Source organism: Centruroides vittatus, unplaced genomic scaffold (assembly GCF_030686945.1).
Source record: "Centruroides vittatus isolate TY-2023 unplaced genomic scaffold, ASM3068694v2 contig_1416, whole genome shotgun sequence".
Taxonomy (NCBI): Eukaryota; Metazoa; Arthropoda; class Arachnida; order Scorpiones; family Buthidae; genus Centruroides; species Centruroides vittatus.
Window position 1 is genome coordinate 374893 of NW_027120889.1, and position 25760 is coordinate 400652.

General features: G+C 29.3%; 1 protein-coding gene across 1 annotated transcript in view; it reads left to right on the forward strand.

Annotated features, from left to right (window-relative positions):
• The window catches only part of LOC136968193 (octopamine receptor beta-2R-like), a 102557-nt gene extending 86467 nt beyond the window's left edge, over window positions 1-16090 (forward strand). Inside the window, exon 2 of the mRNA XM_067262165.1 lies at window positions 15837-16090. The gene's annotated coding sequence lies outside the window, so the exon portion shown is untranslated. The remainder of the gene's footprint in view (window positions 1-15836) is intronic.
• Window positions 16091-25760: the final 9670 nt, after the last annotated feature.

Below are 25760 nucleotides of genomic sequence, written 5' to 3' on the forward strand. Positions count from 1 at the left end.
TTTGAATTTTGAATTTTACAGAACTATTCGTAGAGCCATAATCAGAGAAAAATATTTACAATTCGCAGACCCAGAATATAAAGGAATCTTTTATAAAATCAATTATATAGATACTAAAATTGACCCAAAATTAAGAAAATCGCAAACGTAACATTCGTGTTCATCGTATTTTCGTTTAGAGTATGATAAAGCCTGACAATTCATACGTACACAAACCTACACATACACAAATTTTCCTCAGAGTGTGTCCAGGTTATGAATTCATTGTACAGAATCTGGAGCAAGAAAAAGCTATCTAAAGTAGCGGCAAAAGAGGCAGTCTTATCGATATGAGGAAGAGTTTGGTTCACATTCCCATATTCCCAAAATGGGGAATTGATTTAATCTTCAGTGTTCTATGGGCACAGCAGGTTCTGCTGTGCCCATAGAACACTGAAGATACCTAGTGGGCTTGGTAGTGAGATCTATGAGTGGACTTGGTAGTGGGGTAGTAAGGTACCTGAGAGCTTGGTAGTAGGGTCTATGATACTGTACTTACAACACCATGATAGGGGGAGTAACACAATTCCCTTTAAAGCTGCATGTAGTCATATAGATTCAGAATCAATTCAGTGGCTATTTTACACGAAGAACAAGGTGGTTTCAGTCTAGTTCGGGTAGAGTGGTCAATATCCAAATATACTGGGTGCACTGTGTTCTTCAACAGTCCGAATGCAGTGTTTGTGATGTTAAGCATATTATGAACCAGGTATTGAAAATTCCAAAGTTTTCAGGTATTTCTGAATACATTAATCTAGAAGTTTTCGTGGCACGAATAATTATTCAGATGCAACATTTGTGTACATATTTTTCATATGGATTCATCGCATGTGGTGTCTATTGTGCACGCTGCCTAGTAGCGCGCCGAGTAACGCCTAGTATCTCAAAGAATTTATATATTTAATAGATGCGAGAAGACTTTTATATTTTTAAGTTTTTAATTATGTAGTGTTAAAATTTTTTTAAATAGCGTTTTTTAATGTTTTTAATTGAAATACGAAACCAACATTACAATCTGTGCGCTGCGCCGAAGCGACGCGACTTGCGCCGAATGCGCTACTACACAAGAGAAATTAAGTTATAAACGCTTTTAAATACTAGAACATTGTCAAAAAATTTCTTAAAGATGAAAATATTTTTTGATAATTTACATTTTATATAAGAAAACAATTTATATTTGCATTTAATAACATTTTTACTATCCAATTCAGAGTATCATACATCGCTCGTCGCGTCGTCGCGTCGCTTATCAATTGTATAGCCCATTATGCTAATATACGTTTTAATAACTTCATAAATACAAGAATAGTGAGGATAATCGTCCATTCGGCACACCCCGTTTCTAGTTATTTGTACGTCAAACGTCTAGACTCGTTATATATGGACAATTAACAACGAATAATGTGTGTAGGTTATTCACATAGAAACCAGAACTAAAGTTAGAAAGACGACAAACATGATTTATATTGATTCAAAATATCCATATACATAAATTGTCTGTAGCTGTCCGTCTGTCTAGCTCTAAATCTTACGAAGAGATGCCGTTTATTTATTTATTTATTTATTTATTTATTTTCATTATAAGCCAAGTGTCGGCCGTTTAAATGTTGATTTTTCTGTTTTTAAATGGTCGATATTTTGTTTATCAAACAATCGATTGTGTTCTAATAATAATTGATTTTTTAAATGACCTCTTCTACCAATTCCTCACTCCCACACGCAGCTAGGTAATAATATTTTATAAGTTTATACAATGTATAAAAGTATATAAGTGATGTTTAGATTTATATACGCGCGTACCCACTTGTATGCGAAGCGACGCGACGCGACGCGACGTCGCATCACTATTAATTTACCTCACTCAATTTTTGTACCCTGCTCGATAAGGCGAAATTTTTATTTAGATTAATAACAGTTTTAATTTATACAAGCGAAAGTCTCCTTACAATCTGTAAATGTCATTAAAATAAATTTCGTAGGCGCAGGAAATTTAGGAAAGTCAAAGGTTACCTCCAGTTTTCTCGACCCCCGAAAAAGCAATTTTCGTCGAATTTTTGGCAACTTTTTTTTTGGCCAAAAATCGCGCGCGTAACGTCGCTTAATTAATGACAAAAGTTTAATTAGTTGGATAATTTATTTCCTAGTGAAAGGGGTGTTTTATTATGTGTAAAATGATAGATTGTAGCTACGTGGGGAGGAAAAAACAAATGCTATCTTAGTTCTGTTATGCGTGATGAATGGCATGATTATTGCGGATAGTAAATTTAATACACGTAAATTTTTTTTCCGGTGTAGTCTTAAATCGTTGATGTGTGAATTATAGATGATAATCTTGATTATAAATAAACGATCCTTTTTTTATTTTTATTATTATTTTTTATTTTTTTGCTTATTTATATTAAGATCGGGTTAATTTCGAAGATTTATATAGTTTTATAAGTTAGATAAATGCCCCCATTCACGTAAGATAAATGCCGTTTTCATAAAAATACAGTATTATTAGAGGAGCGGTCGAGTTTGAGTTTATGTTAATTGGTTAATGGTTAATACTACAATTTATGTTCGAAAATTGAATTTTATATATAGTTATTGGAATAATTTCGCGTGTAATGTTTAACCTATTGAGTGCCACGCGTTTAAAATCGGTGTTAATTTAAGAAAAAAAGAGAGTTTTCTATCCTTGCGACGCGTGCGATCGCGTCGCGTCAGATTTATCGCGCGACTTATCGTGCGATAATTCGCGCAAATGAGAATTATCGCGCGATAAATAAATAAAAAAAAAATTGTCTAGATTTAAGCGTTGTTTATAAATTTTATCGTAATTTATAACGGAATTCAATTTTTGAACAATTATAATTCAATAATGCTATTTTATTCTCTCTATTATCCTTAATAATTGAATATATAATAGAGTTAATAGTAAAGACTACACTTTGTGTACCTTGATAAAATGAGATATTTCTGATTTAATGTAAGAAAATAACTGCTTTATACCCTTATACAACAGTACAATCATTACGTATCTTCTTATCTGTCGTTAGTATAAAGCATCCCTTCCCGAATGGACTTTCTACAAGAAACTGTCCCCTATTTAGGTGTTACAGACGTGAAGAAAACACGGAAAAGTCGATATGCCAGCCCGTTAGCGAGGCGCGAACCCGCTACCGGTGTTCAGTGATTTTTATCCACTCGGTCACTGGTGATCTTCCTATTCGAATCGAGCATCAACAACATTTTGAAGACGTGGACTCGGTTCCAAATTTAAAATGGAAGCGAGTTCTGCATCAATTCATGCTTATTTTTATATCATAAATTAAAACTTAATTTAAATTAACGAAACGAAAGTAAAGGAAAGCGTACAATATCCAAAAAAATAAACGTACACGTCTTTCTTTGTTCGTAACGCCTACGATTTATCGATTCGATGATGATTTATTAATTTTTTAATGCAATTTTGTAAATTAACACTGTTTTATTCAATAACAGAAAGATAAACCAGTGTTTTTACGTCAGAAATTACGTAAAAATTTTTAAAAAATGGAAGAAGATTAACAACAGAAAACGAAGAAGAAACCAAAATTATCACAATAAACAAACAGAAATTAATTAGAGAATTACGAAAATATAATTATATTATAGAAAAACACTTAAACTACTTTTAAATATATATAATAATACTTTACTATATATAATACTTTTATATATAGTAATGTTACCTACGGTGCCAAAATGGCGGCTCGTCTCTGATTCAAGGAAACAGAAGAAAGAAAACAGTGGGGATGCACGTTCTAACCTAACCTAACCTATTCTAATAATTTTGTTGGTAATAACTATGGTAATTTATTAGAATAGGTTAGGTTAGGTTAGAACGTGAGTCCCCACTGTTTCCTTTCTTCTGTTTCCTTGAATCAGAGACTATCTGCCATTTTGGCACCATAAGTAACATTAACCATATATATTAATATATATAAAATACGAGACGATTTAAGTCCGAAATTTTATCAGGAATATTTAAAACTTTATGTAATTATATATATTACATAAATAAAAATTTATATTTAAATATATTTCAGAGTTAAAAACTAAATAAAATCACATTTTATTATCCGACTTACATATATATATGAAGTCTTCTAGCATTAAAAAGAAAGGAGATTGCATGCTGAATATAAGTCAAACAAAAAGTTCTAGTAGTATCTTGGAAACATTCCAAAGTAGAGAAATAATTTAAATTCTAGAATTTCATTTCGTTTCTTTTGTTAAAAAAAGAATTTCCTTTTTTCTCTTTCCTCCTTTCCCCCCCTTTTTTTTCCTTTGATAGTTTCCGAAACAAACATCTTCCTACACAACCGCCTTTGCACTTCATCAGAGTACGTTAGTTGCAGCTTATAAAATAAAATAGAGAGTGAAGAATAAACTCCTGTATAAAATAATCATTGTAAATAATAGGTGGAACAAAAATGAGAGTTGTAAACTGATTCCCTTTCGAAATTTATCGAGTTCTTGTTTCTAAAAATATTATTATTACAGCTATAGAAAAAGTAAAGCGAAATACTAGAGAAGGGTTGCGTGACTTTCCCGGCAAAAAAAAAGAGTTAAAATTATGTGTGGTACCATCTGTTACGAGATTTTTATATTATTAATTATTATAAAGTGGCGAAAAGCTTTAATTTTGAGAGTAGATGTCAATAACGAGTAAAATCTTCGACCCTACTCAGAGATATGACACGTTGTTCTCTTTATCTCCCCAACCCCTCGACCTTTAACCACCAAAATTTAAGAGTGTCAACCCCTTTGATACAAAGATCTGCTTGCAAAATTTCGGAAATTTTAGGCAAAAGGCAAGTGAGTTATTAAGCTTCAAATCTGGTGAACAAGATCGTACCGCCCCCGCACACACACACTGACTAATATCCGCACATACAGAAAAAACACTCGAATTTTTTCATTTTTCAAGGTCCTCCGTGTCCAGAAATGTAAAAATTTTGGGGGTCATTTTTGATCCATCGCCATACCTTCCCTCCTGTTATATACATAACAGTCGACATAGTAAAATAAAATATAAATGAGTAATTTTTTTTCGATAATTGATTATTTCCTGTATTCTGATATGAGTCTGTTTGTCTATTTGAACATTAGTTTATTTGTTCGTCTGCCTGTATGTCTATATTGATTTTAAATCTGTGTAAAGCTAGAGTTAAGGATTTTAAGATTTATTCTGTTTAGGGTTGTGTTTACAGAGCAGTAGATCGCGAAATATATTCTTGAATAATGTGGGTTAAATCCCTCGCATTTGGTGTATCAAAAAAATGTTCGAAGCGCAGCTTCTAATATGTATTTCGCGATCTACCAGTTGGTTATGTAGTTGTATTTAATTCTCGCTAAATCTAAATCAGTATTTTCCAACCTTTCAGCATAAGGCACTCGAACAGGAGGTTAAAAAGTCCGATCATTTTAGTTATACTAGGATATAAAATGTAAGTAATAAAAATAACTTAAAATAACTTAATTTTTATAATAATTCGTTGAATTATTATAAAAATTTCTATTTAAAAAGTATTTAAATTTAAGAAAACATGATGACAATTAAAATAGCGTGGTGCCATCTAAGAAGTAGTATTAAAAGTTATAATGTTTTTAGATACGACACTCACCCCCTCATATCTCACGAACCCACAGTCCGATTTTCGTGAAAATTTCTAGAAAAATTACCCTCTAATACACAAACCTATTTGCCAAATTTCAGAAATTTTCGACCAAAGGAACCGAACTTATTAAGCTTCAAACTGAATGAACAAAATCGTGCTTCGACCCATCCATACACAAACATACACACTAACGTTCGTACACACGGAAAATGTTCCTAAAATTTTTGCATTTCTCGACGTTGCAAGGTCCTCTCAGTCCAAAAATATAAAAATTTTGTGGGTGATTTTTTGACCCATCGCCATACTTTCCCTTTGTTACGTATGAAACCAGTGTCACTTCATCTACAAATTTGTAAATTTGGATTTCAGGAACGTAAGACAGACAATAATAATATAAATTATTCCATTTTAAATAAATAAATAAACATATTCATAACACGAAGCGATTTTAAAGGAATTATATTAATATTAAATCGCAATATTTACGTCACATTTTACTGTTACTGACGTGTTTCCTTAAGCGTCACACATGCTTTAATGATTTTAGATTGTATAAAAAACACTACATTTTTCGAATTTAATCTCCTTCTCCCCCTCCGAAATAATAAGATTTCGTAAGAATGCAAACAAAAAATTAATGTTCTAACCGAGAATCATTCGGTATATAAAAACTGATTGAAGTGACGTGTATCAAATTACGGGATTTTAACTTTTGTTACGTTACTCGGTTGAAGTAATCAAGTTTAAAATGTTGACATCCGTGTTCTTCTTTATATTAGAAGATTTAAAAAAATAAGATGAGAAGCTTTCGCGCCCGAACAATAGCCGGAATCAAATTTTAGACAAATTATTTTATCAAGAATATAAAACACAATGCCATTTTTGGTTTTAATGCCAGCTTTTATGTTTTATTCCGATTTCCTAATCAAGAATAATACCTTTCAAACGCTTCTGTTATCGTATTTTTAATAGTAAAAAAAAACCACGTAACAATACTTCTCGTTTCTTACTACGTAATAATGTTTTCCTCGATGAGAAATTTTACGTCACACTACTTTCGTACGCTTGACTTAATTCATTTCTTTCTACGTAATAATACTTTTCAACTTTTTGTATAAATTCTTACGACGTAATAATGATTTTTTTTAATGATAAATTCTACGTCACAACACTTTCGGACGTTTGTGTTAATTCTATCTACGCAATAATGTATTTCGTTTGTTTTCATACGTCACAATTGTCTTTGTTAAATTATTCTACATACGTAATAATACTTTTTAATTGTAATGCCTACGTAACAATGCTTTCGTAGTTACGTGTTATTTTCATTCGACGTCATATTTCTTTCAATCGTAAGCTTTTAAATTACACTACTTTTAAATTGTATACATAAATTTCTATAATTTTGAGGAATAATTGAATTAATTCGCATAATTTCTCACTATAGTAGTAACACTGCTAGGCCTTATAATATATGGAAAAATTTTATTAAATAAATATTACGGAAGTATTAATTAACAAAAAGTTTCTAAAAATATGCGGATGGAAATAGGTTTAATTTAATCCGGATTTAAAATATAATAATAATAATAATAATAATAATCCTGAAATATTTGTTTACCAATCGTCATTAATCATTTTTAAAACGAATTATAATATAGAAATATTCGATTAAACCGCTTAAATCTAACAAAGCGACATTCCTACTAATAATAAAAGATGGATCCTGTTCATTCACACGAGAAAAATTACGAAATTCATATTAATTCGGACTTTTTTAAAAAATTATTAATACGAAATAATGAGAAAAAGGCGTTAAATATAGAAAATTTAGCATTTTTTTATTTGTTTTCATCCCTAATAATTACTACCGTTACCTTTAAGTCTACAGATTGCTTCATATTAAGGGCCATATCTCCCGAACCAATATTCCGATTTTCCTGAAAATTTTCTTAAATATTCTTCCCCGATACACAAACCTCCTTGCAAAATTTCAAAAATTTTTCACAAACGGTACAGGAGTTATTAAGCTTCAAATTGGGCGAAAAAATCCATACATACAGAGAAAAAATACCCCAAATAATCGTGCTAGGGGTCATTTTTGACCAATCGACGTAATTTCCCTGTTACATAACAGCCGGAAAAGTAAAAAAAAAAAAACAAGAGTAAGAAGTTATTAACGCCTATCGAAATTTATAAATTTGTATTCATATTATTTGACAAATGATTCGTGCTAAAGTGATTTATCTTCGCATCATACGTCTCACTTTTAAGTATAAATCTTTCAAACGACAGCTCAAGAATTCGAAAAAAAATATATATCTTATATTTTTAGAATCGATAAAAATGTCGACTCTCGTTTTATTCTAGAAAAATACTTTTATCTATAATTTCAGTTATGAAACAGAGTTTTTATTTATACAAGAATACATCGGAATGGCAGTTGTGTGTCCAGGCGCTCCCCCCTGTATACAATTGAAAATGCTTAGGATGACACTGTTTTATTTTGTCAAATATTCAGTAAAATCAGCGCTGAAAGCAAAATAAGTGAGTAGAAACTTCTCTTCACCTTCAGAGTTTTACCACCTTTCAACAGATATTGCGTTTTCTCAAATCTCGTAAAATCAACTCTCAAAATTGTTTTCTGTGCCGTTATTGCTAAAGAAAAGGAAAATATTTTATAGTTATTGCTATTTTTTATTGTTTTAAAGCATCGTATATATATATTTTCCCTATATTTATACACGTGTTACTTATTATTATGTGCCTACATACCAATGAAGTTATATATAAATATATGGGAAAATATTTGTCGTTTAAAAATACTGCGATGTTCTTATTTATCATTCTAAAATGTCGTCGAAAACGTCATTTTGAACGGATTTTCGAGTAAATATAATTAAAAAAAAGAGTTTTTTCTGTGCGAGTGTACAAAATATTGCGTGTTTTCTATGTACTGTACATAAAAGTCAAAAATGTATGCATGCATGTATGATAAAAGGTCCTATACCATTCAAATTTGGCATGGCTATTCTTCGACACCTTAGAAGAACCACTGTGTACCCCAACCACTTTTAAAGACCACCCCTCTTAACTTATAAAGTATGTTTGTTAGTTGAATGGTGCCATACAGTTCAACGTATCAGTACCTAGTTTTGCAAAAATATTCTGTGACACCTACTGTTATTGTTCTCCCAATCATCTCTAAAGTCTACCCGTTATTAACTAAAGCCAATCTTATTGTGTTTTTCATCTTCATTATTGTAAATACTCCGGTCAATAAATGTGCTAAGTCGGTTTTTATCACCCTATCTTAACCCGATCTCACCCTCAAAATCCCGAGAAATGCCCAGCAGAAGCAGGTAGTTGCACGTTAATTTAAAGGAAAAAAAGTGTAAAAACTCTGCTTAATTTACTTTATTTACCGCACGAATTATTTACGTTTATTTACGAATTTTTTTTTCCTAATTTAACTAACTTTTTCCTAGTTAATATAATTTAAATTAAATTAATAAAAATACCTTTAAAAATTGTTTTTTTAAGTGTTTAGAGTGGCTTATATGAAAATTGAGTTAAGTAGAGAATGGGCAAAGTGGCGGCTGACCTCAATTTCTGGTACGTTATTAACTGTTCTGACGGGTCAAAAAAATAAAAATAAAAATAAAATTGTAAAGTAATTATATTTAGAAAAAAGTAACGATGTAAGAAGCACTTCCCCAGTCGATTACATCAGCCAAGTTGAAGGACAGACGAATCAGTAAAGAGAAGTGCAACTGACACGTGATCGTTACAAGTTCACTGACTCGGACCCGACTATGTCAAAGTCATATGTAGGTGTCTGACACCCACAATCTCTACTGTAACTGCTACACACTATAAATCAATCACCCCTGATACTCACCTTTAAAAGAAGAAATAGCCATATATTCCCTTTAAAATACGCTATTTTTCTAAAGTAACGGTTGAAAAATATCCCGTTTTTATCCCTCTCCGGGATTCTGTGCCCCCTTCTACTCCGGGGGGTGCCAGTTTTTGTATATATACGGGTTGTCGCTTCGTTCGCATTGCGTCGCGTCGCGTCGCCGGTGCAGATTGTTTACGGAGTTTATACGATTTCTTATCTTTGTTAAATTAATTTAATTATATTTAAAGATTTTATAAATATCGATCTGTACCTTTTTCTTCTTCGAGGTGCCAGGTTTTTGTATATATACAGATTGTCGCTTCGTTCGCGTCGCGGATAAATCGCGCGATACTGATCCTAATCTATATTTTTATATATAATTTTATATAATATAAATTTAGCAATATTTAACGAGTGTTAATATATCTATTATTATTATTATTACTTACTTACTTACTCAAATTAAATTTATACATTCATGAGTAGTGTGAGTGAAGCAAAGTTTCAATTTGCGCTGCGCCATGCAACGCGTCGAGCCTCGCGCCGAGTATATTGTTTACGAAGCTCATATCTATTCTTATTTCATACCAGAGCTAAGAAATATTTTAAAATACTATGAATGATTACGTTTACTAATGAAAACAATAGAAATTATAATTAGAAAATGCTGTATTGAGCGCCTAATGCATCGTTTCAGATGAGAGAGCGAGAGAGCGAAAGCGAGACACCTGCAACAACCGCGCTCTCGCTTTCTCAAGAAAAAAAGGAAAAAAGCAATTCTGCAACCGATTTGCACTTTATCTGTTGTTTAATGTGTGTTTAAAATACGCAGTTCTAACATAAACAATTGAGATAATCACGATACAAACTACTGTAGTTCGTTATTATTATGCTATCTCTCTCCGTCGCTTCTCGCTATTCGCTCTCGACTTATATTTTCACTATTTATAATACACGTAGAAAGATCATCATACTCATCTCTCGCAGCCTTGAAAATCGAATCCTCTTTTAGTTAAAGAATGGCAGAAAGATCTCGATGACCTTTCTGGAATGGAGCCATTTTTTTAACCTTTTCCCCCCTTATTCGTCTATAAATAGATTGTCAGCATTGTCTAATTTACGGGATGTATAAGATTTTACAACTAGTAACTAGTGAGAGAAACGTGGCAGGAGCAGCAGGAGCACCAATGAATGAATAAATAAATAAAATTTCTGTATACAGAGTGAGTTAAAACTCGTATCCCTTTACTATTTATCGTCATGTTTTGTCTACGAAATTATATATATTCTAAAAATGTATTTATGGATGCGTGTAGGATGAGGATGGTGATGCTCTACCGAACGAATTGCTCCTCATCAACCCATCTTCATTGAGTTTATAAATAAAATTTGACTACACCGTCATGTAACTACACAAATAAATTTGAAATTTTAGCAAAATTTAAGCTTTTAGAAGCAAAGAAATTGTATGAAATTATCCAGAATTCACCAGCTTCCAACTTTAATTATATTTACATCTTTCGTAAACTCGCGGAGGATGGTGATTCATTTCATCATTCTTCGTTTGTAAGAAAATATAAACTGGTGGGTCTAAAGGGTCTAAAAATGGTAAAACTTAGATTATTTTCTTAAAAATTATTTATATATGGACTTTTGAATTGGTTATACAGCATTAGAAGACCTATAAAATAGTTCGATTTAAAATTTTGCCATATTTTTTGAGGGTTAAAAACAGGAGAAATTGGCACATACCCGGACAAACTGGGACGTATGTATGCTCCCAAATATGCCAAATTATTAACATTGCATAAATTTAAGAAAGTAAAAAAAAAGCTTGCAACGTTGTTGTTGTTGGACTTTCCCGACATTCTTTGTTTTCATCCTTAATAATTGCTAGTTTTACCATTAAATCTTCAGATTGCTCGGAGAGATATGAAGAGAGTGGGGCTATATCTCCCGAACTAATGATTCGATTTTCCTGAAATTTCTCAGAAATATTTCTCCTTAATACATAAATCTTCCTGAAAAATTTCAGAAATTTTCGACAAAAATTACGTGTGCTATTAAGCTTCAAATTGAGTAAAAAATCGTGCCCCTACATACTAACATCCATACATACACAAAACACACCGACTTTTTTTTGCATTTCTCGACGTTTCAAGATCCCCTAAAACCAAAAATTTTTAAATTTTTTTTGGGGGATTCATTTTTTGAGCAATCGCCATACTTTCCCAGCTGTTATATATAACAGCTAGGAAAGTAAATATGTTTTAAAATAATTAGAACATCCTGTGTATTTAATGAATTATTCGTACTTTTTACCTATTGTTTATATGACTTATATAGAAGTTATAAGGCAATTTAATGTCTTAAGTTATAGAATAAACTTATATTTTCTCGTATTAACGTACAGAAAGTTCATAAGTTGTTATTGATTCGTAGTTACAACCGCAGGAAATATTCATTACGCAAACGACACGATGCATTTCAGCATGTTACATTGTATGACAGCATCCCGCCCATTTCCTCTTCCTCACAAACTTTGATATTAAAGAGCCACACGAGCCCCTGGCCATGTCCTAATTCCTATGTTTTAACGGTGGTTAGACATGTTTAATTTCATACTTTAAATACGGAAAGTGTACATAATTATATTTAACTCCACGTCTGTACCGATTAATAAATATACAATTTATTAATAAAATGATCTCTTGGCTGTCGAGAGGAATTGCTTCGATAAATTCTAAGAAATATAAACAGTAGGATTATTATCTTAAATGCCTTTCAGATAACCCATCTACTTGATGTCTATGCGAGAGGATCGAATTACACATAAATAACCTCTGTGTATATTTGCTAGGCACTTAACGCATTTATGGCATTTAAATAGGTTATTTAATTATAGTGAAAATCTACTTAGGAATGATTTTTGGAAAGTTGAAGCTTCCTCTTTTTTTTTAATGAGATCGACGTTCTTGTTCTGCAGGCGAATAGATATTTTCATACAATTGCAGTTCGTGTGTTTTTTTACTTTTCCCGACTGTTATATATTAATAGAACACCCAAAATTGACCCACCCCCCAAAATGTTTACATTTTTGGTCTCGGGAGCGCTTGAAATGTCGAGAAATGCAAATAAGTTGGGGGGTTTTTTTTGTACGTATGGACGTGTGTGTGTGGGGGGAGGGCACGATTTCGTTCACTCACTTTGAAGCTTAATAACTTGTGTGCCTTTTGCCAAAAATTTCTGAAATTTTGCTGGTAGGCTCGTGTATTAGAGGCATTGATGCTCTTAAATTTTGGTTGTTAAAGGTTAAGGGAATGGAGAGATAGAAGAGGTAATGCGTCTTATCTCGTTATTGACAATTACAATATCTTATAAAACTCATCCCTACCCTCAGAATCAAGCTTCTTTGACATTTTATAATAATTAATAATATAAAATATTTTTAAAATAAAATCTCATAACAGATGGCACCACGCACAATTTAACTGTTTTTTGCCGGGAAAGTTATGCAACTCGTTGCTGGATTTTCATTTATTTCTTACGTTACTAAAACTGTTTTTATCCATTTTTGATGCGGTAATAAGTAATTAAAAATGATAAGTGTACATGTTTGATGATGATATAATCCGTTATAAAAAAGAATAATCATTTTTATAGGCTTATATAAGAAGATAGGAGATGTGACTCAAGGGAGGATACCACAAAAACAGTTGTAAACAAGATATATAATTGATTAACATCATTAACCTCAATAAATCTGACGTTATTTTTAATTTGCAGCCCAATTTTTAAGACATTTCAGTAATATTCCTTTCTTGCCAGAGAATGAAGTAATATTAAAATAGAATTTTTTAAAAAAAAGCATAATTTTATTTTCATTGCAGCAAAATGGGCCAAAAAATTTACGTTTCATTCATTATATTACAAGTTAGATCTTAAAATCAATATATATATATATATATAATATTAAATACAGAAAATATCTAGAATGATAACTGACTTCTAGAAAGAAAAAAATCTATATCTTACAGGTGAATGATTCTAAGAAATGAAGTTTATGGAATATAACAAAATAAATGTAGTTTATTATTTAGGATTCTACAGAGGAGTTGGAAGGAGAATTTTAATAAATATAAACTCAGATCGTCTAGAAAATTTTAATTTAGTACATTCAACATATTGAAAACTCGAGTCCTCTCCCATATTTAAGTTTGTTTTCTAGTTTTTAAATCTATTTGTAAGTTCGTGAAGCCACGATATTAATTAGGGATATGCATTTCAGGCTTACTTGATGTGTGGAGAATGTGTGCTAACCCACTACTAGTGTTAAAGTGGTGTTATCCACCTAACCACTGTTGGACAAAGTGTACTGGTCTCTCACGTTAATCAATACAAAATATCAGTTGGTATAGTTCCTGATACTGTTCACACGATGGAAATGATACTTGAAATTATCATTTTGCAGTATAAAATTTATATAATAACTAGAATATATATATACATATACAAAATGTCATTTAGTGGTATGCTTGACACGCGAAGTAGATCCAAAATGGAATGCACCTTGAGTGTGGAGGAATGTTGGAAAGTATTCTTAATTTTAGCTAATATTTAGCTCAGATTCTTAAATATTTAAATTAGATTTAACCAGATTGATCCACAGAATTAAAAATTACCTGTCCATGTTTTTACTTTATTCCCCAGGATTTGACGAAAGATCGCATAAGATACTTAGCAATTAAATACAAAATCCCTTATAAATTTAATTAATTTTTTAAATAAAATTAATGTATATTTTAGAAAATAAACTAATAGCCTAAAACCTCATAAAATAATTATTACATGTTTTAAAATGAGTTATTTTTACATACAAGTCATCTCATTCATCCAGTACGTAGCATCTTATCTAAAAAAGAAAAATGCCTTCTATTTTTATAAATTTTTAAAAATATTATTCAGTATTTAGATAAGAAATGTCTTTAAAATCCATTCTTTAATAAATAAAATTGAAATAATTCTATAAAATATTTGAATTTCGCCATTATTCTAATGCAAACTAGAAGAACTTTCAGAGCCGAATCTCTCTTATGATAATTAATTAAAACCCAAAATTAAAGCCCAATTTCGATGAAGTTGTAAATTAAATAATGAAGAATATATCAGATTTCGAACGTTATTTCAATCTTACAAACCTAAATTTTAATGATGTAGAGACGGAGGAGATACCATAAATCAGAGAATGGGATCATGTGACATTAACAGTTATACGTGACTTCTTAGGTCCCAATGGAGCGTGTGACGTATTTGTTAGACGATCTTTTATGGGCTCTTTGCTATCTGGAACAAGATAAATTTAGAAATGTAATCAAATTTATTTGATTTAGTTGATTTTAATGCGAGTTGAAAAATGATTTCCAGAGATTCTATCCCGAACTCTTCGTTTAATGAGGATTAGTTACTATAACATCAATAGTACGATACGTGGTTATAAATATAGATTTTTAATTGTAAAAATAAGAGCATTAGTATATAATATTTACTCGGTTATATTTGTAAAAAGTTTATTTTAATGACTAGAATAGCTAGAAATGTGAGGTGTTATCGCGTCGCGTCGCGTCGCGTCGCTACCTCGCTGACTTCGTAACTCTTCAGATTTATAAAATCTTTTTTTTTTTCCTTTTTGTTTCTAGAAAAAATTAAGCACTAAATAATTTAAAATATTAAATTTAATTGGAGTAGTAATATAGTAAAATACGAAACAGATGTGTTTATGGTGTGGGTGCGAAGCGACGCGTCGCGACCGTTCGCTACGACTTTACTCAAACTATACATATTGGTAAAAATAAATCGTTTGCATTTTTAAAGTGTAATGTATAATTTCAAAAACATTTAAATGATATTAAAGTTTTAAATAAATAAATATTTTCAATAACGTTGATAACGAGATAAACTTTTTTGTCAGAGTAGCGCGTGAAGGTTAGCTGCGCGACGCGAACGTTTACGCCCAGCTCTTATACAATACAATCATCTACTTTTTAAATCAGTTATCCGGATTAATTTTAATCAAAAATTTCAAATGTAGTTTTTTTTACGATTTTGGAAATAAGTTTTTAAATAAGTATAGCGGAGTAATACATAATATAAGCGCTGCGCGGCGCGACGCGACGCGAAGGGCAGCGCTTATTTTTACGACATTTGAATCTGTTGCATTATAATTAAAGCACGTTCCTCTCTTTCAGATGTGATAAAGTAAAGTCCTCTCAAGAGGCACAAGTCAGATGGATCTTAAAATGTTAATCCTCGACAATAACGAAGATGAGGAGAAGAAGTTCATCTGTCTACAGTATTTGTATATTGGACATTCAATGTGTCTGCGTAACGTAAACTATGTTGTGATGCTATGCTGACGAACAGACCGACAGCCAAGTCTGTTACCCTTTTTCTTTATTTCTTTTTTCATGTTAAATATATATAAATATATATATATATAAAACAGAAAATACAAAAAAAAAAAAAATATATATATATATATATGCGGGGATCTCTTAAAATCCCATAATTTCTAGTCAGAAAACGAAATGGGTTGCACCTTTTTTTGGCTATTTTCTCCGTAAAGGAAATTTAAATTCTTATAAACAACTTTATATTAAGAATTTTACACATCTTCCCAAAAAAAAACAAAGGAAAAATAAATAAATAATTGTGCCTTTAGATAATAATAAAATTTCTATAAAAATTAATAAAAAAAAATAGGTAAATTAAAGCACATTCTTTCTTAATTTTTACGGGGAAATTATATTTAAATCAGCGTAAAATCTTTTTATTTTCTTTGATTTTTCTATTCGGAGAAATCAATTTAATACGGAAGAAATGTTTGTAAGAAGATTTTTTTAAAAAAATTATAAACAGATATAGCTTAATAACCACAATAATAATAATAATAATACCGTTTAAAAATTCCTATTCTTATTTTTTGGTTAATGTTACCTGTGGTTCCAAAATGGCGGCTCGTCTCTGATTCCAGCAAATAGAAGAAAGGAAACAGTGGGGACGCACGTTCTAACCTAACCTAACCTATTCTAATAAATTACCATAATTATTACCAACAAAATTATTAGAATAGGTTAGGTTAGGTTAGAACGTGCGTCCCCACTGTTTCCTTTCTTCTATTTGCTGGAATCAGAGACGAGCCGCCATTTTGGAACCACAGGTAACATCAACCAATTTTTTTTTTTTTTATATACTAAATTAATTTTTGAAGGGAATTTTTCGCATTTTTTTCTAGTCATATTAGTTTTTAACACGTTCCATGTATATTATTATTTTTTTAAAAAAGATTTATAATACTAATTTAAATCTAAATAATAATTTTATAACTGGAAAAAAATGTCTTCTACTGTGATTTTTCTCAGTTAAAAATAAAATAAAATTTCCATATTTAAGTTTAATTTAAAGAAATTTGTCTGTGATCGAAGTGTATCATGTAGCAGTTCATAACAACAGAAACAGCAGCAAAAATATTAGGAATTTAATAAGAAATTTAGGAATTTAGAAGTATAAGACAAAAAAAAAGAAAAATAAGACATTAAAATCTCGAATTTTTGGCTTATAAACGAAGTTTTTAGTATAAATAGTGGGCCAGTTTGCATGTAGAAAAATCATTCTCTTGCACATCATTTATATAAATAATAGCGCATCTTCTATGTGAAAGTTCAAAGCAGCAGCATCTAGAAGAAATTTTTGATTAAAAATAAAAAAGAATTGATTTTAAAATCTAGTTTATCTTATGAAATTTATTTTATAAAGCAGACAAGATAAAAAAATAAAATAAACAAATATTTTTTAAAAAAATAATAAAATGTAGTGAATGACCTATATATATATATATATATACACATATATATTATTAAGTTGTTTTTTTAAAATTTATTTTTTTACAAAATTTCTGGCAGGATAACAAAGATAAGCGCAAGAAATATCAGTTTTGGCATCTTAATAAGGAAGAAAAATCTATAATTAAAACTTTTATTTACATTTTTTAAAAGTTTTAGAAGTGTTTCTTTTTTTTCAAATTTTAATTAATTTTTTTTAAAAGAAAAATAGCAATAATTTCGTAAATTAAGTTTTAATTCTTTTTTTCTATTATTTAAAATTTATTTACGAAAAATAAAATAAAATAAAATAATAAAGTATCCAAGAGTTTCTATGGAAACACAAAAATAAAAGCTCAGAAAAATAGCAATAAACATTTCAAAAAATACCTCTAAAAATTAAGGGGTTTATTCGAATTTTCTTATTTATTAAAACAACAACAACAACAACAACAACAACAACAACAGCAGCAGCAGCAGCGGCAACATACATAGCAAAGTGTAGAAAGAGCAATATAAAACTTAATTTAATTTGATTTTTTTACGTATCAATTAAAGAAAAAAAAATACAGCACTTTTTTAAAGGAAGAAAGGAAGCACATAAGAGGGATTTTTCTCGTTCGATGGGGATTTTTATCTAAGATAAGACTCTTAAACACACGAAAATAAGAGAATAAAACCAAACAACAAAAAAAAATTTTCACTTAGTATAGAAGAGAAAAATTCAAATAAAATGAGATCCCTCAAATTGTATCTTGTAAATAAAGATGCAGAGTTTCTGTATAAAACAAAAAATAAAAAAATAAAAAGGAATTCGACAGATGTTGTCAGTTGTTAACCATTGTATTATGTAACGTGAATTCATTTTTTTTTATTTGTTGATTAACTATGTTGTCTTTAATCACATTTGTTCCTACCATGTGTGATTATATTTTATTTTTTTTTGGACGCCAATAAAAATAACTGAATTGAAAGTATTTAATTCTTTTCTTTTCACTACAACAGAATTAATCGTAATTAAAATTGTTTCCTCTATAAAAATACAAAAGATATTTGATATATATATATAGTTTTTTAAACAGATAACTGATGTTCCATCAGTAAAACGTGTTGTATACTCGATAATACAAGACATATATTGACATAAAGGTAAAGAACAGAAAGTATTATATTCAATACTTTTGTAAAGGAGAATAAAGATAAACCATGAAAAAACATCTTTGTAAATGGTTTGAAGGATGTCTCTGCCATATTTACATCTTACACTGGTATAAGTGCTTCATTTTTATATATATAGACGTGTTCTTTAGTGAAGGATTGTATTGACTTTTACAAATACCTTGGCGTGTAAAACTTAAAGTATAGATTTTATAAAGAATATTTTAAAGTTTTTAAAATATATATATATATAAATTAATTTATAAATTATAGTTTATTTATAGTTTTCATTAAAGAAAAGCGTGTTTTAATTCATCTATTAGCCTAAATTTTAAGGTGTGACGATGCTTATTTTTATTTATTATATACAAAAAAAAATTAGGAAAAAAATATAGACGTGTGATATTTAATTTATTAGCTTATTTTCTCAAATTTATTCTAAAAACATATTGAAAAATATTAATTTTACTTTCAAAGAAACAATAAATTATTAAGTAAAATACACAATAGGTACTGTAACTTAAACTGTAGAAAATTTGTTTTTTACGTATTAATTATTCAATAATTAAATTTATTAATTAAAAAAATTGTCTTATATTAAATTAAACAAACAATTCGATATTTAATGTATTTTTTAAGGAATTAAATGTGGTGATAGTGCTTAAAGATTTGGTTAAAATTGTTGAATAAAACTTGATTTGTTACTACATATTTAAAATTTAACAGGTTATGTAAGTTATTAGAGAAGTTTTTATTATTGAAAGAAGGAATTTTCGATTATAAAACTTAAAAGGAATGTAATAAAACTAGAAAATTCTCATGTACTTAATATTCTGAATATTTGATGTTGAAACTGCTTTGAGGTCGATATGTTGCTACTGTTTCTAGAATGATTATGTTAATGGATGATATAAATAGAAAATAATGTTTGTGGCTGTCTTAACTTTGGTTATAAAGATGATATGTTACTAGAAGATAGATCTCATGAGCATGAGAATTTTTAAACACGAGTATATACAAATGACGATTTTTTTTTCTTAAATTCGTTTGAAATTACATTATTGGTATATTCTATAACTTAGCTAACACGTACAAACAATATAAAAATAAAATTTCTACAGTTTAAAATCATATTAAACAGAGATTCGCCTGTAAATCTGCTTTCTCCTTCTAACTTGGTAATGATGTAGCGAAACAAACATTCAGGGGAGACGTCATTATTTTTGTATATTGAAATTCCTGCTTGCGCCAAGATTTTATACTATATTAGAAATTTTTATTTGTAAGAATATATTATGCATTCACGATTTAAATAACAATGTGGACATTTTTCTTTACTCGTCTTTTGTTAAAAAAGAACACAACAAATAAAGTCGTTTCTTTAAAATATAAGAATTGATGATACATTTTGTAGCTTGTTTTGGCTTTTTTTAAAAATTTATTTATAAATTTAAGCTTATATTAATGATGAAATGAGTTTTTTTCTATTAAACACTGGCACATTGACATAATTTAAAGAAATTTTTATTAATTAAACAATTATTAATTAAATATTAAAAATATATATATAAATAAAGTGACAAAATTTTCGATGATTTTTAGCCTAGAAAACATTGAAAACAATCACGTTTCTAACAATTTTACAAAAGAAAAAAACGATTTATACTCACAAGTGAATCTGGAACAGGAGAAAAAAAACACACAGTTAACTGACGTTTAGGCTACTCTATATGTTTTTAGATAAATATATTCCATGATTTCTTATTAACTAAAGCTTAATTCGTGTTTACGAATTAAAAATAAATATAAAATTCAACACACATTAATCCTACTCAGCAGGGATCGATATTTAGTAGCATCGCCCACGACTGCATCTCTTCAGAATTCTTTTAATAATATTGACTTATTAATCTAAAATATCTCGATTTCGATAAGTTATTAATCAAGAATTCGAGAAATTTTCAAGTATTAATACATTGAAATTTAATCTATAAAGTAATTTAGTAAACATCGGAGATTTTCGAGTCGAATGATGAACGACATCTTCATCGAGTGACGTAGTTAGAAATTCAAACCGTACTAACTTAAAATTAAATTGTATATTAATCATAAGTTTATTAATTAATGCGTGGGAAGTAAATAAAATGTTTTCGCCGTGTATATAAATACGTCCATCTTCAATTAAGTTGCAGGAAAACGTGGAAGAATCATCTTTATCTTGATGATCCTCTGACCCGTAAAGATTGAATTATTCTCCTTTTCTTTTTCCTTTTTTAAATGGAAATTATGGATTTGGTAAACGTTTCCATAACATTAAATAGTTTGATGATGATGTTTAGAGCACGGAACATCTTGATTATGTTACTGAAACTCCTAACAAAACACGTAAAGAGCCGCATCTGTTGTATATGATTATGTTTAGGTTGTCATTCGTCACCAGTAAAGCCTCGTCTGTAGATGACAGCTTTGAGTTTGCTTTAAATCTAAATTTGTATTTGAGCTGCAGAGAATGGTTTATATATGATTAAATCATATCATCATCTCTCAGATAAATAATTCGTTTCTGTTTATAAATAAACATACGTACGGAAATAACCGAAATTTTATTAAATTAACACAGATTTATACAGTAGAATATCGTTCAGATCATGTTTTTTTTAGACGTAAATAAGTTAGAATTAAACACTTTCTAATGGCAATTTTCATAAATCAATTAAATTTCTCCTTCGATAGTTCCAGATCTCATCTTTTAACTAAAATTCTAACGCAAATTTTAACCAATTTACACATAACTTAATGCTAAAAAAATATAAATAAACAACTTCTAGTAAATCGAAATTTCTATACAAAACCGTTCTTAATAAATATAAAATTTATATATATATATATATATATAAAACTGATTTACTTTACTTCTGATAAGGGAAATTCTACACAAAATTTAGAAGAGAATGAATTAAACGAAGCTTACACCTTCCAAAACGTCTATTTTTTTCATAGAAAATGTAAATTTTCTATGAAAGATTACACGCAAAAAATCATTTACTACACGTAAAATTCTACTAATTATTTAAATTTATATTTATACTTTATTCTTATTCAATTCTCTACCATTTTTGTGTGCATTTATCATGTAATTTTTCACGTAAATTTCATAAAAAATTAAAATAATAATATCCATTCACACGAGTTGTGTAACTTTTCCGGCAAAAAAGTTAAAATTTGCTTGTGGTGCCATCTGTTACGTGATTTTATTTAAAAGCTTTTTTTTATATAATTAATTATTATAAAATGGCAAAATCTTAATTTTTAGAGCAGGAATGAGTTCTATTTAAATGCTAATAACAAGTAGAATCTTCATTAAGACCGACCCAACTCTAGTATGACACGTGACTCTCTCTATTTCTCTAACCCCTCTATCTTTAACCACCAAAATTTATGAGTATTAAACCCCCTAATACACAAACCTTCCTGCGAAATTTCAGAAATTTTCTACAAAGGAAACGGGAGTTATTAAGCTTTAAATTGGGTGAATGAATTCGTGCCCCCACACACTAACATCCATAAATACAGTAAAATCCCCAAAATTTTTAAGTGAAATTTTATTTATTGGAAGATTTTATAGAATTTCTATGGAAAGAATTTTACAATAATTTTAGAAGTTATTTTAAAAATAACTCACAGAAACAATTTTAAGATAATAAAATTGCTACAGAAGAAACAATGTTGTAGAATTTTGACACGATAAAGTTTTTTCCCTCCTCCTTTATAAAATCTTCGGAGAAAGAATTTTACAGAATGTTTACAGAAAGAATTTTACTTAAGTAAAATTCATTCAGTAAAGATAATTAGAAACCTTTCATTATTTTCTGTTAATATGATAAGATTTCTAATTATCGTTCGTGTAAAGATTTGCTATATTTGAACGGGAAAAATAATTAATTTTCCGAGTGATTTTCCAAATTTTTCATAGTTAATTAAGAAATTTTCTGATATTTTCCAATGATTTTTCAATCATTAATTTGCTGAAATTATACCAAAAAATCTTTTTCCTTTTCCTTTTTTTTTTAAATAGAAATTACACGTGATCAATTAATTCGTCTGATGTGTCACTGTTAATGTAGCAGCGCCCATTTTTCCCCTAACGTTTTCTTACTGTAGTATCACGACATATTTAGCGTTACTTTTAATAATTTAACTTATAAAAATTGTACTTTAAAACATAAAATGAGGCCATTTTATTGTGTAAAATTGAACGTAAAATGCTTTAAAAAAGAAAAGAATACACAAAAGTGGCCCAAACCATTGTAGAGACAAAAATTCCTAGTGGTTTTAATGTAAAGAAATTCAACTTTTTACAAAGATATTTTATTAATATAATAGAAATTTTAAAGGTGAATATTTACATACAAGGTCAATCGTATTTAAATATAATATATAGGCTATATATTATATTTAAACGTTGATGCTGTTGCATAGACAATGCTCACGTGCTTTATAACAACGTATTGTTGCATGAATGGCATCGTATCCATATTCATGTGGATAGTGTTTATATAATGATATCTATATTATCAACGCCGTATACATTATCTATATCAATCACCATCTGCAGTGTCTATAACTTCGAAAGTGTTGATAGTATATAGTATAAATATCTATATTGTTTAAATTACTGTCAACACTTTACGTTGATGCAGATACTCTTAATATAAAAAGTAAATTAATTAAGGAAGGAATTCGAATGTGGAAGAAACGTGGAAAAAAGGGAAACAAAAATGAAATGAAAGTGAAAGAAACGTAAAAAAAGGAAACAAAAACAAAGGAACAAAACTGAAATTAAAAATAAAACATGGGAAAAGGAAACAATAATGAGATAAAAATGAAATAAATTTAAAAAAGAAAACGAAAATGAAGTAAAAAAATAAAATAAATGAAAGAAAATAAACAAAAAAATGGTGGAGAATGAGAAATTTAGTCGGATTTTTAGCTATTTTTTTTTTGTATTTCATTCTTTTCGTTAGTCACACCTTCTTTAGGCCTATAACTAGCTAAAAATAGTATTTTACTTAAAGATAAAAATAATAAGAAAAAAAAGAGCAATCTGAAGTTGAAATTTTTATTTTCTTTTATTTTTTTTAATAAAAAAAAACATTAAATTTTATAAAAATAGTTTAAAGTAATATATTTGGAATTTTTATATTAATTTTAATGAAAAATGAATACTAATTTAAATATTTAACATATAGTTTAAAAAAAAAATACAATTTTTAACGGTTAAATTTATAAATTTAAATTCAAAATTAAAAAATGAAAGTAATCATTTGCTTTATAAAAATATAAAAATGTTATTTTTTCCATTTATAAAATTGTATTTGTCATGATTAATTTATTTCTTTTCTTTCTCTTCATTCTCTTTAATTTTAATTTATAGTAAAAATAAATTAATTTCTAATGCGGATTAATTTTCTTTTGTAAAATGGGAATTATAAGTGGGAATTTTGTTCAAATTTTCAGATTTATGCCGATAATTCTCAACAGTATTGAAACAAAATGGAGGACTGAATCGTCTTTCCGTCGCCATTTTGTTTCAGTACGATAATGTGTAAATCTGACGCTTCTGCTTTACTCAAAGCAACCAGACGTCATAATCAATACACAACGCGGCGTTCAGATACAGTCTTAATGAGAACAAACGTATTTTTATGTTATGTAAAGTATTACGTAATTATATACGTAAAGCGTGACGAGAGCGGAGCGACTCAACGTGCCGCGCGCGTTGACACAAAAAACAATTACGTTTTTGATTTATTTCTCAAAGACAGTTCTTTTCCAATGCGACGCGAGAATGCGCATTGCTAAGTGATGGCAGGGACGATGCGATGATCTCATCCCATTTCCCATTAAAGAACAAAAGAATTTTTCTATGAATTCTTAAATGATCGTCCCACTCTTATTAAATCTGATAAAAATGATCCACCCACTTTTATAGATTTTAGGAAAGATGAATAATTTCTGATTCATGGGCAAAAATAAATCTGCGATTTTCAACTCAAATACGTTAATTATCATCACCCTAAAATCATTTTTACGTAGTTAAAACGAATACGCGTCGTATCGCGCCGCTTCGCAATAAGGCGGAGCGTATACTTTATAATTCGACGCGCGCCACGACGCGTTATATGCAATAAATCAAAAATCTTTTATTTTCAAGAAATACATTTCCCATTGAAAGTCGTAATTTAAAACTCACTTATTTAATTAATTATACGAATATTTATTTATTTATTTAAAAATTAAATGACAAAGTGCATCGACGCGTCGCATCGCTTGCTTATCTAAGATGGCGTCGATAAACGATGCTGTCATTTTCTCCTTTCGTGCTTTATCAAAATAAATTCGAACAAACGCACGGATGGTTTTAAAATGTAAGAGATAGCAGATAATTCTTATAGAAATTACTTGCATTTGAAAGTGTATGTAAATTTTATGGTGGCGATAAGCGATCATGAACTTTGGCCATTATCGTTTAATCATTTTGGCACATAAAGGCAAAAGATCAACGAACGGTTTAATGCAATGTATTAATTACCTTTGTTACTGTTTAGTCTCCGTTCAATTCATTATTTTTCACGATACTACTAAGAAGTCGGATGAAATTTAACGCTTAATATATTCTTTGTTTAAAGATAAAATAAACGAATAAAAAATAAAATAAAAAAGAAATTTATTGCTTCAATGGCTCTAGAGGATCGAATCTCTTTATATTTTCAGTTCAAACTACAAAAAAATCTTTTTTATTCGACTTTTTTAGAAGAGAATTTAGATATCATCTTGAGAAAAATAAAACGCTTCGTGCGCATCGCATCGCCTGCCTTTGACGCGTCGCTGATGCGTGAAAAGCGTTTACGTCGCATAGCGCACGGATAAAACAAAAAAACTTTAAGTTATTTTATTGTAATGTCTTATACTAAGTGAATTATTTAGTGTTAAGTAGTAAGGCGCTTATGTACGCGAACGGTTGCGACGCGATCGCGTGGAAGCGTGCGTAACGCTTTCATACGAAGCGACGATTCTCCGAAAAATCGACAGACGAGTGAATAATAGTATTTATTTCACGCTTAATAAGTTTAA